Raw genomic sequence first — 6,000 nt, 5'->3', positions numbered from 1 at the left:
ATAAGAGACTTGGATTTGTTTGTCATGTAAGTAGAGACTTCCGTAGCCACATGGCAATTTTGAAACTATATTATTCGTATATCAGACCCCAACTTGAATACGCTTCTGTTATTTGGACTCCTCATGATGGAAAATATATCCAAATGATTGAAAGAGTGCAGGGCAAGTTTTTGAGATTACTAATGTATAAAAAAACTGGATTGTACCCAGCATACATAGCAACTAACAAACAATTTCAATATACCGACATTAGAGCAACGTAGGTATGTTAATGATTTAGCTTTTCTACATAAAATAATAAATAATAAAATTGATTGCATAGAACTAAGTTCTAATCTATTTCTGCATGTTCCGAAGTCTAGAACGAGGTTGAGCAATAGTAGTACCATGTACTGTAAGAAAGCACGTACTGACATCCTGTATAAATCCCCTTTATGGAAAATGAGCACTCACTACAATAATATTGAAGAGAAGTGTGAAATGATAGACATATTCAATATGTTTGAAAAAATGTTTAGGAATATAATTTGTAGTGTGATGAGCTGAGTTAATTAATGACACAATAAAAATTTCTGTATGTTTTTCTTCTGTAAAAATAATAACATTTCACCATATATGTAAACAAACACTGTAAATGGGCAGAACGCCTGTTGTGTTGTTACAATAAATAAATAAATAAAGGTCAACAGGGACAAGAAAATTTGATATTTCACTTGCGCTTCTGAATCAAAGACTATTTTCACCATTTCTTTACAAGCAGGCATTAACAACATTTCAGCTATGGTAGTATGCGGCTTCTTGGCCTTTACGATACGTTCGGATATTTTGTAACTAACTTTATGTACTGCACATTTTCTGAAACACTTATTATAGCAGTTATGAATGTTCTTTTTTTGTTTTGTTTTGTTCTGATGAAAATTCTCTACAGAAAATAAAATAGAGTTGAGTAATACAATAGTAGTACATTTAAGTAAATAAAAGTAGTACATTTAAGCCCCCGCTTGCTTTGTAGATAAACTGGGGCATTCGGAGCTTTGAGCAATTTTGGAGGGGAATAATGTGAAACCTAGACTATCTCAGCTAATACGGGACATCTTCAAGCTCTCTACATACATTTGGTGCTGAAGAAACGCGTTAAGATCCAATCAACTGCAAACCTTTTAAAAAAGTTAATTTTTCTTGCTCCAATAAAGTATAGAAATAGTATTAGTTCCATCAGGATGCAAACAGTGTAAGGTTCATAACGTAAAGTATTTAATTCAATATTTAATGGACAACCTTAAAATTAGATGAAATATTTAAACCAAATCGCTACTACATAAAAGGTGTATGAATACAAGAAGAAACGTGTTTCAGTGAAACTTATACCCAAAATAGATATAACAACTAGGCCTACCGTTAACTTCATAGGTATTGTACGCGACGGGTGCTCATGTGGTTCGGATTCCACGTTAATCAGTAGGTCCCCGTCTCATATAGCCTCGCTGCTGAACGGAACGATAAACTCAAAATCAACTAAACTAAATTCATTGGTATTGTCGTCATTAGTGGTCATTTAAAGGTAATTGAGAACTTCTCGAGCTCTACGCTCCTCCACTAACCTATTTGTCTTGAATTAGCAATTATTTGCTTTTAATAACATCCACCGATTTAGGATTCTTTCTCCACGATTCTTTCTCCTTTCTATCTTTTTCTATCCAGTGTACTTCCTATCTTAGAATAGAGTTACTTCATAGACAATAATTCACATTGTTTATTTTCTTCCATGGAGGCAAACGTGAAACTACTTAAAGTAAAGGTAGCAAACATAAATCTATCTTAGAAATAATTGAAGGGCCCTCTGCAATTACAAGATAAGTGAAAAATGGAGGTTCTGAGTTACAAAGCTTATAAACTTAAAAAGCTTATAAGGTGCTAATTAATAGGAGTAAATCTGTATAGACCCCCTATATACGCCTATGGAGAAAAGTGGTGTAGGATCTGGTGAAAAGAAAAAGGACAGTATGAACACATAAAGACGTGTGTGACAACGTTTATGTATCGCAACACACGAGAATACAAAATATCAACAATCTGAGCGTTGTAGGCAACAAAATCTGGAAACTGCAAGTTCTTGAGTCCATTTTAGATTCAGAATCCGGGAGCACAGATTTAAAAAAAAAAAAAAAAATCAGCTGTGTTCTGCACGTTCTTGTAAAACTGTTGCTTGGTAGGAGTAACAAATCATAGCACAGCTTCCACATCCTTCTTTGGATTCTTGACACTCGGTTTGGCTCGTTTCTTGAGGAATAACAGAATGGCGTGCAGTGGTGGTGCCTGCACTAAATAAGCTTTTTCTCCTACACCATTATACGTTTACGAAACTAACAGAGATTTATGTGGGGGCTTTCATCCCTTTCCCCCTTGCCCGATTTACTAGTAACTCCTAAAACCGGATTTGGATTAGATATCCGAATTAGAAATCATGACTTTTGATTTTCAAATCCGAAATCTGAAATCCAAATTTAAATCTGAATCCGGATATTCGCAATTCGAGTTTTTCAAAACCTGAATATTCCAATATCCGGATTTTTTGACAGCACTGTTTAATTTTCATATTAACATGGAAGAAAAAACAAAACACTGCATTTCGCTCCGATTTTGCTATATGTCTTTGCCAGAATTTACGATTTATCTTTCTCTTTCATCCCTTTTGCTTCTGTCATTCTGATTCGACTGCTTCGATTTTGTCCATTTTGAAACAAAATGGTCAAGTATGTCTCCGTACCAGTGCTTTCACTTGAACCGACCCTTGAAAACTATGTTACAGGCACGTCGCGCCGCCTCCTCGCATCTACCAGTGCTTGCTTCACTAACCTCAGACAGCGGCGCCCTCTGTTATCCACATCGGGAAACGGCGACTTGGTGAAAATGAATAGTGTTTTTCTCACAACAGACGCTTCGAATATGCACTAGAGGTGACGAAAAAGGAAATTAAGTCCACAAGCCTTCTTTAGCTATGTTTTACCAGGAATCGAGGTAACTCGACTTACCTTGTTATTGCAGAGGGCCCTTCAATTGAGTTTAACGTCCTGCAATTATGTCCTTTAGGCTAAAGGAGACGATGACTGAAGCAAGTGAAAGATGATGGAAGGTTTGGTGGAATGAGAATGTGGGAATAACTTAAAATTTTCATTGTTTGACGTCCATTCACTTATGTCAAGTAAACTAAAGGAGGCCAATAATAATTGTAAGTGTCGTTGATGGAAGAGTTTTTGCAATGAAGATCAGGGGGAGAGAAGCGGAGGAATTCCTTTAAAACTAGTTTACATAGTATAGGTGAGTTCATTCCAAAGAACATCAAAAGTAGTTTTAGTTCTGCTTATACTTTTTTCAGACAGTATAATAAGAAATTAAATATTTTTCACAAATTAAAAAAATAATTTTGACATAAATTATTTTCTTCCAGTCATTTTTTTGCAATTAATAATAACATTGGATTATTCAGCACCTAAACCTAAACCTAGGCGTTATTAGGGTATTTAATGTCGTTGAAATTTCTTTCAGTGGTTTTCACATAAATACACTTGTATTTGGATAGGGTCTATACTTCTTCTATTTCTTCTTTTTTGCTATAAATTTAATTTTTATTTATATATTTTGAACGAATATGGCTAACAGTAATTTATTTTATCATATACTTTCCAAAAATGGGTCCATTTTTTGTTGATTAAGTGACAGTTTCTAGTTCGTTACCAAATGTTTTCAAAAATTCAGAATTACGTGTAGTCTTGTCTCGTCCCATCTTGATATCACCCTTTTAGCTCCCTTATTAGCCAGTTGGTTTAAGTGCAAAACATGTAGTCATAACAGAAAAAAGATCTTCGTATTTTCGTTTAATGTGAATTTATTGTTTTTGTTTTTATTGTGCATTCGTATATATTAATTCCTGTAATTCCTGTGTAATTGTAGTATTTGCCTTTTATATTATACTATTTTCCAATGCAACTCCATTATTTTCCTCCAAGATTTCACTTAAACAAAGTAATAGGTAACAATCAGATGAGCATTTAACTTTCTACTTACATTCTGTCTTATTTTCTGTTAAAATCAGCAGATACTTTCCCCAATAAACATTGTGCTGAAATTATTTTTTAAAAAAGAAAATTGACTCTGTTGTCCAGTTTCTATTTCTTTTGAGAGTAAAGCATCCAATTAATACGTAGCTCCCATAACATAGCCATTAACGTCCCTTTCAGCATAGAAACTGTATGCTGAGAGGGACGTTATTTATATACTGTACATACGCTGCATATACAGTATACAGTTATCCTCCCAAATCTAGTGGCTTATGACATGTCTTTGATATGTGATGTTCATTATTCGAGTCCTGATAGGAGGGTATCGAATGCACTGCAGTAGTTCTGATTAAACTGCAGGTCTCCTTATATATATATATATATATATATAAATATATATATATATATATATATATATATATATATATATATTGCTGGCAAAGTATACGTAAATACAATAAATGGGTCAGTCAACATTTAAACAGGGTAGCTAACAGATTACTAGAATGAATACAATTTTATTGCAGTATCTAGTAATAGATATACAGCCTGTACATGTATTACTGGTATACAAATACAAGTGTGAACTTAGAACTTAACTTCTGATCCAAATTACGTGAGCCTTCGCCGCGAGTCGAACCCGGGTCTCCTGGTCTAAGACGTGTACGATAATTATATAGCCACATTGAAGCTAATTCATAGCAATTGAACCTACGTAGCACATTCTTCAAATTCCAGTTACTCAACTTCATCAAAATACCGTATTCTATTCATTCTAGTAGTCTGTTAGCTACGCTGTTTAAATGTTAACTGACCCATTCATTGTATTTACGTATACTTTGCCAGCAAGAAACTATATTGGAGCAGACAGTTTAATCAGAACACTGTAGTGCATTCGATAACCTTCTATTAGGACTCGAACAAGAAACATCGCACATCAAAGACCAGTCATTAGCCACTAGACTTAGGATGATAACTCTGTTTGAGTGTTCCATGAAATACTAGTACTATCCCATTCATCCACCATAGTAGATACGTGCATCATTTCCCCGTTCTCTTCACGACGATAAAAGAATTTATGTGAATGGAAGAGTTGAAAACTTGGGGAATTTCATCAAACCAAGAGCTGGATAATTATGAATACGTCAGTTATATAGCTAAATCTGACTTCCTATTGATGTTAAGCAACTAGATCCTTTCACAGAGCCTGTACAATGATTTAAATTTATTTTTTTTTATCATAACATAAGTTGGTAACATTACCACAGTCTTTTTTAATTATTTTTTCTATAGTAAAGAAACGGACACTAAACTAAAGAATTGCTATGCCGATTTCATTGCGGCCAGTGAACGTGATATGTGTAGAGAAAGGAGGTCTAAGTAATAACAGTAAATAGCCGACTATAAGCTTCGTTGAATATTAATATTGCACGAGAAGTTTCTCTTTTGTATTCGTTTCTTTTGCGTTGTCATAATAACCCAGTAAAAGAAAAGTGCCCGCTGTTAACTCAAAACTTTTCTCAGTTTCTTAACTTTGATTCGGTTTTGCAGTGTTTCAGCTCTAGTGAGAGTAAAAGTTCCGTGAAGATCAATCCCCCTGTGAAGAATGAACAACTGTAAGTTTTTTAAAAAAACTTTTTCTTTACTTTATAAGTTATATCATACACAAAGATAATTTGTTCAGTATAACCCCAAGGCGCTATATTTTATTTTTGTTTTCTACTTAACATAGACTACATAAATGTATATAGCCTATATATAAATTGTCTATCTGTGTATTTATGGATGTGTATGTATTTAACTTGCTTAACAATTTATGTTCACTACACTAAATCTAGGAGGTTTTGGTTGTGTCATTTCAGTTAGTTCTTATACTGGTATATACAGTATATATACAATGAAAGGTTCTTTAACGGAAACTTTCCAATAGCCGATACCTTCA

General features: G+C 33.9%; 1 protein-coding gene across 1 annotated transcript in view; it reads left to right on the top strand.

The window, feature by feature from the left end:
* The first annotated feature begins 5,655 nt into the window (after window positions 1-5,655).
* The window catches only part of LOC145693314 (clavesin-1-like), a 283,708-nt gene continuing 283,363 nt past the window's right edge, over window positions 5,656-6,000 (top strand). Inside the window, exon 1 of the mRNA XM_081769190.1 lies at window positions 5,656-5,674. The gene's annotated coding sequence lies outside the window, so the exon portion shown is untranslated. The remainder of the gene's footprint in view (window positions 5,675-6,000) is intronic.

This window comes from Thermobia domestica, chromosome 8, assembly GCF_964235325.1.
Source record: "Thermobia domestica chromosome 8, izTheDome1.hap1.1, whole genome shotgun sequence".
In the NCBI taxonomy this organism is placed as follows: domain Eukaryota; kingdom Metazoa; phylum Arthropoda; class Insecta; order Zygentoma; family Lepismatidae; genus Thermobia; species Thermobia domestica.
This window is presented reverse-complemented; position numbering and strand designations above follow the sequence as displayed.